This window comes from Taudactylus pleione, unplaced genomic scaffold, assembly GCF_031769625.1.
Source record: "Taudactylus pleione unplaced genomic scaffold, aTauple2 ptg000095l, whole genome shotgun sequence".
Lineage (NCBI taxonomy): Eukaryota > Metazoa > Chordata > Amphibia > Anura > Myobatrachidae > Taudactylus > Taudactylus pleione.
The window spans coordinates 9,898,864-9,911,590 of NW_028284497.1; positions in this window are offsets into that span (position 1 = coordinate 9,898,864).

The following is a 12,727-nucleotide window of genomic DNA, read 5'->3' on the forward strand; positions in this document are numbered from 1 at the left end:
GTAAATTCATTTGTTTTGTTAATCCAGTCAATTTAGGTTTATTTTAGTTATTGGAGCAGTCTCCTTCGCTCAGTTGGCATACTGGGTAAGTTTAGCCTTGGAGTTGCTGCTGCCAGTCCAGTTGTCTCCAGTGGTATTGTTGAAGAACAGTAGATTATTTTCAGTTATTTATTTTCTGAGATGTTTTCAGCAAACAAATTCTGTGGAGCTACAGTACCTTCCCTTCGAAAATAGGACTGTCCCATTGAATAGCTTCTACGAAGATCATCTCAAAGGGGAAGTATGTTTCCACTCTCCTTGCCAGAATCTGAAGCTATGGAAGAATATATTAATGATAATTTGCAACAAGTTTTTTTTTTCAGGAAGTCTTATTCACGACCTGGCACAGGCTGCTTCTTTGTGAAGAAGAAGGATGGTGGACCCCAACCATGTATTGATTACCGTGGCTTTAATGCAATAAAAATTGTTATCCCTTACTCCTAAATCTAGACTTATTCAAAGGAATCACAATTTGATTAGAATCCGGGACCATGTTCAGTACCAGATATGGTCATTTTGGATATCTAGCAATGCCCTTCAGCCTGTAAGGATGTACATCAATGGTCAATGTTTGCCGACCATCGATGTTTTTCATGTGATGTTTTACCATCCGATGGCAGCATTCTGATGTTTGTTGCCAATGAATGGTAATCATTCGTGTTCCGATGGTGGCTTCTTTTCTTTAAATCCTAAAAGCTATGCCTCCACTGGCTGCTGTGTACTGTGTCTCTACATCTGAAAATCTTCATGGTTCATGCTGCTGGTTTCATTGGAGGCTGTCTCTTACTGACTCAGACGTGACCCTCAGGTCCTCACTCCCTTCCCTGTCTCTAGGCTGCTGCTAGGCAACAGGGCATATTGTTAGCTCTGATTGGCTCTCTGAGACAGTGAGAGCCAATCGGTGTGCAGCCCTGGCCCTGCAGCAACAGCAGTCACTCACAGACACACAAAGTGAGCAGGTCCCAGTGTCACCGGTGACGCAGCAGCAGTGACAGTGTTTCTCTCTTCTCCTCATCCTCAGCTCTGCCTGCTTGGCTTAGCTGTTGTTGTTGCTCTGGCTCTGAGCCCCACTCCCAATCCTGCCCCTTGACTATTCATATAAATAGTTTTTACCATCTAATTCTTTTGATGCTTTGGTTAGTTACCATCACATCGAAAGATTCAATGGTGGAAGCCCTGCCATCATTTTATGGTGGGCTTCCAATGTCTATACCTACTCTAATGTTCCTACTGTTTTTACTAAATATGTAAAGGAGATCTTCAGAGATGTGATATACTATTTCCTGATGACATACTAATCTTTTCCTATAGTCTTTGGGAACATAGAAATTATGTGGCTGAGATGTCATCATGCCTGTTGGCCAATCATTTATATTGCAAGCTAGAAAAGTGCCTGTTTTATCAACCTCAACTGCCTGACGCATCTATAATTGTTGAATGGCCACTGTCATGTGGTCTGAAAACAACACAACGATTTCTGGAATTCAGAAACTATTACAGCCAATTTATTAAAAGTTTCTCTACCTTGGTGTCTCCCATACCAAGCCATGAACAGACAGACCTAATCATGCAAAGAATAGGAGCTGTCAGCCTCCTCGGTGGATTCTGCCTTATACCAGAATGTCATTGGTGCTCACTCTGGCTGACACAAATAGATCCTAGTGCCCAACGGAGATCGCCGGCTCCACCGCTCTCTATTTCTCCTTTGCAAAGACCGCGTCACACACTCCTGGACCCATAAGACCTGCTCTGCCTAAACCTCCTGCTGTGCGCCACCTGTCAGATTTACCAGTGTGCGTTCCATATATCAGCAGCTATACACTTCGCGGTCTCTCTTGGTTTCAGCTGGTCCTTTGGCATTGTACAGGAGTTCTACTGTCTACTGCTCAAACACAGTCTTTTCTAAACCATAATGTGGATTATCTCAGCCATTCTCCCTGTCATCCATATTTTGTTGTGCTACACTTGCCCTGGATTTTCACATATCCACCAAGGTTTTGCCAAGAATATATAGTGGTTATATCTACCTACCTTGCAGTGCTGGTTTCTGGGGCTGCCTGTGTGACAGCTGCTGATTTGGGACTTTGTACAGAAATTGTCTGATATTTAAAAGTATTTTAATTTGTTACAGCTAGGAACAGGAGCCATTATTTTTCCTTTTGTTGGAGCTCCCTCTAGTGATGACTTCATGTACCTGCTCCCAAATACTTCTCTGCTTTTTATTACTAGTATTTCCAGCGCCATCTAGTGGAGGATCCTTGTCACAATCCTGACTTTTTACATTCATATTCTAATAGGGGAATTCAATATGGAGCGATAAGTCCGTTTTTTGCGTTAATATCGCACCTATGACGTCATTATCGCAGGTTTTAGTTTTACACTGTATTCAATTTCAAAGACTTTTCGCAGGTTCGAAAAGTCTTTGAAAAAAAACGGGGATAACTTTTCACCACTGAATAGGTGGCGAAAAAAAGTGCAAAATTGGGGTTTAGGGGTGCAGGCTCAAAAAAAATAGCCTGCACCCCTGGGAATGACATTTTAAAAAGAACTGTGTAAAAAAAAAAAAAATAGGGACACCCCAAAACATTTATTTAAAAATTGGGATGAAAAAAAAAAAATTGGGAAAAAATTGTTTAACAATAGGGAAATAGGTTCAGGGCTATTCTGCAAATATGCAGAAGGTGTATTCTAGAATAGATTAATAGTGGTAGGTGCACAGTTGCAGAATTTAAAAAAAATTACTTTAGGGACATAAAAATATGCTAGTACCCATTTTCATATGCCCCAAATTTGATGGGACCACTTAAAAAAATGAAAAAAAAAACCTAAGTGCTCTTCTGCATCACTTCTTCAATGTTGGGGAAAAAACACCTGCCGCAGCTATTTAAATCCCCGAATTTAATTTGCAGGCTAAAAACGGGGGTACCCATAGTGATCCCCATGTTTTTACAGCTTTAGGGGGTTCCTACAATTTTTTTAAGGAAAATTTCGTAATTTAATGCAAGTCCCACTTTGCAGGCTCCCGTTTTCGTAGGTTTCATATTGAATACGGGGATAAGCGGGCGCGCGCCCGATACTTTATCCCAGGAAAAAGCTCCGATATGAAACGTAAACTTCGACAGCGATGTTTATATTTCATATTGAATACCCCTCTTAGTAATTCTTTGTGTGACATACCTCGTCACCTGTCCTGCAGGCCAGGTTTTCTGCTTGTCTTGGTTGGAGAACAAATGCATTAATGTTGAATGTTGAAGCATGTCAGTTGATTGCATTCCCATCAGTCAGAGTGTTCCTGGCCTCAGCTGACAACAGAAACCAATCGGAGACATGCAACTCCTTTCTAACGCTGGCCATGCACTAGTACGATGTAGTAGGATGCAATTCATCATGCGTTTTCCCTTGAGCTCCCCGGCAGTCCCGACGGCAGGAATTGGTGCTTTTTAACACACACGATCTGCATACGATTACGATAGATATGATGGGCTGCACATCTGATAATACGATACGTTTTAAGAGCGGCGGGAGCGCGCATCAGATCATATCCTATCTAAATGCTACACGATTTCGACATGATTCATCGTATGACGCATTGCAAATCGAGCAATCGGCCCGAAATCGCCAGTGTATGGCCAGCAATTAGCCTTCTCTGGCAATCCGTCCAGTGCCAGAGCAACAAGTCTCTTCCCTGAGAGATATCCTGCTATCCTTAGCTGAGGACCTCATTCAGAGCCGGACGCATGTGCGGCCGGATCATTACGGGCATTTTTCGTTCGCTCGTATACACAGCGAACAGGGAGTGACCTATGTCATTTGATTGACAGAATGTTCCGTTTATGGGTGGTAACGGGGGCGGAGATGAGAAAACGCAGGCGTGGCAAGTCGTTTTTTGGGCGTACATGTATTATCTTGTGCGAACGTCCAATGTGGACGCTATTTTGTACACGTCACTGTGTGATCCAATTTCCATTAAGACTGCTAGCTCAGCTTGTGGTCTGGTATAGTCTATCGCAATGACGATGGTCTCCTCGTTCTTCCCCGGACTCATCGATGGTGTTGCGATTAATCAAGTGAGGCAACAAAAACAATTAACTTTTAATTGCTAAACAGCTTGTAAGGTGTTTAGCAAATAGACCTTTTTAAGTAGCTAAAAACCGAACGCAGGTGAACTACTCAGCTGCTAATTTCTGGGGCATACAATCAATTAGCTAACAATTTTTTTTGTTTTTTGTGTGCTTTTGGCATATTTGTAAGTGTTTATTTTTAATGCAAACAATATTGTACGCATGTTTGTTTTTTTCAATTTTATTTTTTGACCAAGAAAACACTCGTCCTTTTGTTTTTGGATAATTGTTAATAAAAACTCAATTGTTTTTAACCCTTTTTTTTGACCAAAAAATATTAAGTATTTCTATTTCTGTTGTATTGTTTGTAAGTTTGTTAGAGGGATTACCTTTTAACCAGTTTGTGAATAAATCAACAATAGAATTTGGCAAATTTGGTTCCAAAGTTTATGTTTTTTTTTATGTTTTGGGTTTAAAGTTTTTTTTTTAAAGTAAACATTTTTTTTTCAGGGAACAAAATGTAGAAATCATTTTGGCCACACCCCAACAAAGTAAGTGGCATTTGAACACAAATAAAACAAATAAAAACAATTCACAAGAAAGGAGAGGGAGGTTTTTGGCATGCAGGAATATGGGACAAACACAGAGATGGATTGTGGGGAAATTAGCCAGTGATGTCATCGCCTTTTAGGCCGTTTGGCCGGGGGTTGGAGGGAGCCTGAATGGGTCCGGGAAGTCCTTCGGCTGGGCTGGCCAGAGGCAGATGTTGTGGCCTCTGGACTAGGCATAGGGCTAGGCACATTTGGAGGGATGGCTGTTGTTGTGCCAGAGGTGGAGGATCCTGATGTTCCGGCAGGAAGGGAGGCCAGCTCCAACATGTGCTGGCGAACGAGCTGCTCCAGGGCATTTGCTATTCGCACGTTAACCCCAGTATTTTCCGCCAGGGCCTTAGCAATGGTCACGTTGGCCGCAGCACTTTGCTCCAGGGCGTCCGCCACCCGTAGCAGATTGGCGTCCATCCTCAGCAGAATCTCGGTCTGCTGATCCATTTTAACATTGAGATCAGTGAGGAGGGCCACTGCCTGCGAGGGGGAATGCCCTGGACTCTCTGCCACAGGGTCCCCAGCCGGATCTACTGCTTCCTCCCATGCAGAGCCAGAAGAAATTCTGCGGCCAAAGCTCACATCTGGAGCAGACTCATCCGCCTGTGTCTCTGTGAGAAAAAAGACAAAATAGTAAAATTATAATCTAGATATTGTCAAAAACACATTTCTGAGTTGTTAACATTACAACATTTACCTGGGGCAACATGAGGAGCCGCAAAGTCTGGCATGTCGGTATCCATGTTCAACACGCCATACACCTCCTCATCCTGCACACACCTCTGGGCCAGTTCCTCCAAATCTGTGAGCACAAGTGACACGGGTGGGACCCCCACCTGTCCCCCCTGCATGCCTTGCCCTATCAGGCAGTTTTTGTTTAAGCCGCTCCATCTGTTGGTTTAAAATTTGGCATCATTCCTGCAGTATTTTGACCTGTAAACACTTTTTACTAAAATGTAGTTTTTACGTACCGGCGTTTGACCTCCCGGGTTGAACGTTCAAACTCACCCACACCATTGACAGCACCGGCTATGTCGTCCCACAGTTTCCATCTCTTGGTTGCACCCATATTCCTTGGTGCCTGTGCCAGGTTGTCATTGCACATTTGCACCAAAACCTCCATCTCCTTCCTTGTGAATTGTGGCTGCCATTTTTTTTTGGCCCTAGTTTGCCTACTAGGGCCAGCAGACTCTTCCATGGCATCCTCCACACCTTTTTTTAAAAATGTTAAAAACATTTTTTAGTAAAATGTTTTAAAATGTAATGTTAAACATACACATTTTCCCATCAAAAATAAAAACACTTACATGGTGCCTGTTGGCTAGTACTTTGCTGCTCTGTACTCATTGTTTTTTCTCAATGTAGCAGACCGATTTGGGCCTTCAGTGACGTTTTTAGACATGCGTCAGCATTATTCGGCCGCATCATTCCTTGTGCGCTCCTATTGTCCGTCCTTAATTTGAGCGGGAAAATAAAGCCTATTTATGGCTTGGTGTGACTCGAGTCGAGGTGGCATTTTATGATTGTTGGAGGTTTTGCGGTGTAGTGGATTGTTGGTGATTTGTGGTTGTGTAGAAGGAGTAGTTGTTTTTTGATATTTTTGCTTTTTTTCTTACTTGTTTTTTTTTCGTTAGCATTTTTGTATATATTTTGGCTTTTTTTGTTTGAATTTTTGAGTAAGTATTTTCAAAAATCCACCTAAAAAAATAATAGTAAATAGTTTCCAATTTTTTTAAATAATTTTTTTTTTTACAGTTATTTTGGCAGTGACCCAGTGACGTTTTATAACTTTGGGATATTTGTCTGTTTTTGGTAAGTGTTTTTGGTTTCATGAATTTACAAATTCGATGTGCTGGTCTTCGCATATGTTTCGCTAAGTAATGTTTTTTTTTTCTGTGAACAATCATGTCTTACCACTAAATGTAGCGTACTATTTAGCGAATTAATGTGTTTTTTTAACTGTAAAAGTAGCGTAGTATTTAGCGAACTAATGTGTCCTTATTTAACTGTAAAAGTAGCGTACTATTTAGCGAACTATTGGTTTTTTTTAATTTTAACTGTAAAATTAACGTACTATTTTGCGAACTAATGTTTTTGGAATTTTTCTGTGTAAATTCATGTCTAACCACTAAATGTAGCGTACTATTTTGAGAACTAATGTGTGCTCCCTTCTCTATTTTGTCGAAAACGATATTTGTTTTCAATCATAGTTTATTAAATTAATCTTAAAAATATTTTCTTCTTTTGAAATGTAGGTTGGTTTGCACATGACACGTCCCAGGCCTGTAAGCATCTTTGGTTTGCTTGGAAAAGATAAGTATATTTTTCTTGACACATTTGTCTGAAACAATAACTACCTGGCTTAACATTTCAGGTTGATGTTGGTCGTATTATATTGGCCATGGTTCCAGAACCCGACCAACCTCAACTTCGTCCCAGGCATAGGCCTTGTAGGCATGCAAGGCCCCAGATATATAGAACACGTGTCACCCTTTTTGGAATGCCGGATGATGAGGTGTTAAGGCGATACCGTCTTCCGCCACAACTCATCATAGACACTCTCATTAATAGAGAGTGATCTTGAACGGCAAATTGACAGTCCTACAGCAATACCACCACTTACGCAATTAATATCAGTGTTACATTTTTGTGCCTCAGGATCCTTTCAAACCACTGTGGGAATAGTCGCTGGAATATCCCAATCCTCCTTTTCAAGGATCCTGAGGGCAGTGATGGAGGCACTTTTTAAACACCTCCATCATTTTATTAAAATGTCATTGGATATGGGTTCCCTTAATGTGGCGAAGGCTAATTTTTACCAAATTGCTGGCTTCCCACACATCATAGGGGTTGTGGATGGCACTCACATACCACTTCAGCCTCCAGCAAGGCTGGAGGCTATATTTAGGAACCAAAAGCACTTTCACTCGATGAATGTAATGGTGGTATGTGATGCTTCCCTCCAGATCCTGTCCCTGAATGCCAAATTCCCTGACAGTGCACATGATTCCTTCGTCATCCGGCAATCAGGGATTTGGCACAAATTAAACAACCTACAAGCTGGTGATGCGTGGCTTCTGGGTAAGTTGACACCTTCTGTTGAAACCAATGCAAAGCTTGTTACACAGTGGTCCTGATGTTTTTTTATATATTTTCACAGGAGATAGTGGTTACCCTTGCACGCCCTGGCTGCTCACTCCTTATTTGGCTCCCACACCAGGGCCACAAAGTCAGTATAATTCCGCACTTACAGCCACCAGGCAGGTGGTGGAGCGCTGTATCGGCCTTTTAAAAGGCCGATTCAGATGCCTCCACCGCTCTGGTGGCGAGCTCATGTATTTGCCGACTATGGTTTCGAAAATTGTGGTCCAGTGTGGGATATTTCACAACATCGCCATAAGGAGTGGTGTCCCAATGCAGCCAGAGGATGCCTTGCCTGAGGACGGCCCCCCCGAGGTTGGTCAGAGGTCAGTATGTGGGGGGGCCATACGCAATGAAGTTGTGGCCAGATTTGTTAGGTAATTATTTCCACAAATTTTTGTTACTGCCACAATGTAGACATGTAATATTTTAAAGTACACTTTTAACAGTTTTTTTGTTGTTGTTTGTTTTTAATCCCTCAAATGACCCTAAAAATCCATGCCTACTACCTGATCAACACAAATGACTTTATGTGGACACATTGGATATAACTTCGGGAACAATGATTTCTTCTCCTCATTTGTGGATTCATGTTGGCATGCTACTTCTTCAAACAGTTGCTGATTCTTGATTTAATTTTGGGGTTTTTGGGGTTGTTTGGACTTGTGTGTGTGTGTTTTCAATGTTTGATTTTATTGTGTGAAATCACTTGGTGTTTATTATTTGTGTGCATTAAATTTTTTTTTTACGTTAAACAAACATTTCCTTCGGAAATTACAAGCAAGTGTAACCTGGTCCAAAAAAATGCAAACTTGCTTAATGGCTAATCCTGTAATTTCTTAAATACTAAACGTTTTTACCCTGCTTTGTGGCTAAAAACAAACACCAAAGGTATTATGGTGAATCAGTATGTTTTCTAATCTAGGCCTAAGCAGGTTTGTTTTAATTTTTACATTACCCCCAAAAAAGAAAAAACTATTTTTGCCGTAAATTCTACAAACCTATTGGTATTGTTAGGTGTTTAATGTGCCAGCTTACATACTAACTTGAGCTTTCTACAATCAAATTTAAATTTCTTAAAAATCAGGGTAAAAGAGTAGACTTGTGTAAGGTTCAACAATCTAAGATTTACAGACAAGGAATGAGACTTAAATTAATCAAAATACATTTTATTTTTTTTATAATTTTTTGGCCTAAATAAAAGAAATTTGTGGCGCAGGAGCGCCAAAATATGGTCCAATGCCACAAGCATTGCAACGACATGGCCCCTCAGAATCACCAAGCCAGCCAAAATTTCAGCGTTATGCCTCTGTTCCTCTGTGGGTTTAAAATATGTGCGGATTACTAAAATGACACCTTAATTTAGATGTTAAAAAACCACTTAAAAATCAGAGTATACAAAAAAAACATGACCAAAACAAAAGGAAGGCAAAACGAAAAGATTCTAAAAAAAAAATGGACAAAAAATAAGAAACAAAATAAAAAAAACTGGATTTCCAACTACGCAAAAATACATCATTTGTTGGTACCGTAAACAAGAAAGACACAAGTATGAGTGTTTGGATATGTGTCATATGTGTAAGGGGAAAACATCCTGGACATTGTTTCACAAAGATATATATAAAAATCATTAGAAATACTTTACAATTTTGAACTGCACAGGCAAAAGGACAACATCAACCAAAATTTAAATAATGAAAAAACAACCATAGTTTAAAAGGGAAATATACCGGTCAAAATGCTGACTGGGCCTGTAGCCCCGAAATCCACCTCATCAGAGGTGGGCCAGTGGATCACGGATAGAGGAGGGGTAATTTAGGTGGAAGTTGAGGGTGAGGAAAAGAGAGGGGGGGGGGTGGAGGGGAGGGTGAAGTTGGAGGGATGTGAATGTGAGGAGAGGGAGGGGACTCACGGTCGGCCAGGTCTGGGGCGGAGGGGGAATTTGGGGAAGAGTGGGCAGAGAATGTTTGGGTGGGAGTGGGGGATAGGGGACGAGCCCGACGTCTGCGCCGTCATAGTCTGCGCTCAGCCCCTAAATGATGTTGAAAAAATTATTTTTATTTAAATTTTCAATTTTAGTGCAAAAATTTTAGACACAAAAAAAAGGGCTATACTGTAAACATGCACACGCAGGTAGGTCCAAAATAAAGAAACAGGGCTATACTGTAAACATGCACACGCAGGTAGGTCCAAAATAAAGAAACAGGGCTATACTGTAAACATGCACACGCAGGTAGGTCCAAAATAAAGAAACAGGGCTATACGGTAAACATGCACACGCAGGTAGGTCCAAAATAAAGAAACAGGGCTATACGGTAAACATGCACACGCAGGTATACTTAAATTTTAAAATTACAAAAAAAACACTTTGATGTATCTGCAGACGCAAATTGGCCAACAGGCGTGGGGATCTGCGCCTCAGATCCGACCATCTGCGTTCCAGTTGGCCGATATTTCGGCGATAGCCGATGGAACGCAGGCGGCGGCGCACCTCCGCGTAGGCCATATGCTTGCGGAGGTTGGTGATGGGGGGCGGATGGTCGGTGATTCTCTGGTCCATCACCTCAGTGAGGACCAGGAGCTCACGCCTACAAAACGCGGAGGCTCTCATGATGGCAATGATTTTTTTTACACAAAACAGTTTTAATAAAGGTCCTAGAAAAATTTTGATTGGCTAATGTACTTTGTAAATTAACAGGAACCATTCTATTTGTTATTGTATGAGTCATGTGACCTACACCCTCACAAATATAATGTGAGTTATGATAGGCTTGATGCAGTGACATGCGTAAGCTAATTTAAATATAAAAAATAAAGTTGTAAAATCGGCCTAAAAAAAAACGCTAAACAATAGTAGCATTCAAACAAACTTTTAATTTTGAACAACCATCCCCTTGGTCCAACCGTACGTATTCTGAGGAAGCAATGACACACACTAAAAATAATAAAGTTTATTGACATTGAAAAAAAAAACGGATTGCAAACATGTGAATAACAATTAAGCTAATTAATATAGTGATTGCCATTAATCGATTCAAGTATGTTTGCTGAATGAAATAGCAGGCAATCAAAAACTGACAGGGCCACTTCCGGAAGTGACTTGTGCTTGTGCTCCCTGCAACCAAAGAGGAGACGGACGGTCGCTATTTTGAACGTTCGCTAGCTAGAGGAGGGGTTGGGAGACTATGGGGCGGAAAATTAGCTACGAGCGAACATACGACCGAATGCTTTAATTTAAATATTTCCGCTCGTACGGAGGACGAGCGAACGGCCACTTGCGTCCGGGTCTGAATCAGGCCCTGAGTTCCTTGTCTGTTAAGCCTGCTGATACTGTGGTCCACCCTGCTTTAGGTATAGCAGAGGCTCCCAAAAGCAGTCCTCAAGGCTCCCCAACAGTTCAGGTTTTAGACATATCCATGGTTGAGCACAGGTGACTTAATTAGTACCTCAGCCAATTTGATTTAACCACCTGTGCTCAACCATGGATATCTCTAAAACCTGAACTGTTGGGGAGCCTTGAGGACCGTGTTTGGGAACCTCTGAGTTATAGTGATTGTATTCCAGCCTTAGCAATTGCCTGAGTAATAAACCTCACTCCAGGCTGATTATCACCTGAGGATTTATCTGTGTCTCCAGCCTGCAGGATCCTCATGTTAGTGCTTATCACAGTCTTCAAGCAAGTGCTGCAGACTGCATTTCCCAATCTTCTGCAGATATCCTGATCCCTGGTGTTGGGATAACCCCTGAATTCCATGCAAGTTACAATTCAGTGAGTTATCTTCCTCTACTTCCAGCCGTTGTATCAGTGTCCAGCACTAGAATCCTTCTACCTGTATTCGGCAATCTCCTCAGTACTTTCCAGACTCCGCTATATCCAGACTGAGAAAAATCTAACACCGTTCTTACTGTGTCCTGTAATACCTAATCTCCACAATGCTACACTCTGTATGCAAAAGCGATGTACCAGGCGCTCACTAAAAAGGGGTTTAATGTGTAGATGTCGGCCCCAAGAACAGAAAGAAGAAATCCCTTATTCTTCTAATACTAAGATAAAAGAAATGGCATATGTGGACATACAAATAGGGACTGTCAGGCACAGACCATAAGCATAAGTGATGGGTGTGTAAACCGTAAATTAACCTTTATATACAGTGAATATATGTAATGCATATACCATGTAGAACTGTGCCTGTATATGGTGATAAGGGTAAATGAGGACACTAAAGATAAGGTACGTTAAACTGGTCTCTGTGATATTCTATATAAAATAAGAGGGCTGACACTTTATATAGTTAAAATCCAAATCCCTTTATTCGAGTTACAATGCTCTGGGAAGGGGATTATGTGAGAATGTAAATAGAATAAGGGTTTTATTAAAGAGCTATAAATTAGGGACTGGATAGCGGATTTGCCTAAATGTTAGTAATCCTCAATGCAAGGAGTGAAATGGGTAAGAGTGGAGTACCGGCCTGGGGGTAGGCATCCCTTGCCCCCAATAAGAAAGTCAATGATAAGTCCATAAGAGTCACTATAGTAAACGAATGTCCTGGTGAGGCCTCACCTTCCTGTGTCTCTGGTCTTTTTTTCTTCTCCTTGGGTCAGTCGATCCGGACTAAATTCCGGTGTGCGCCGACTACCTCTTTAATAAAACCCTTATTCTATTTACATTCTCACATAATCCCCTTCCAGGAGCACTGTGACTCGAATAAAGGGATTTGGATTTTAACTATACAAAGTGTCAGCCCTCTTATTTCATATAGAATATCACAGAGACCAGTTTAACGTACCTTATCTTTAGTGTCCTCATTTACCCCTACACTCTGTATCTACCACATAGTTGTGCAATTACCACCTTGCTGCACTACTGGCTCCAGTATTCTGGGC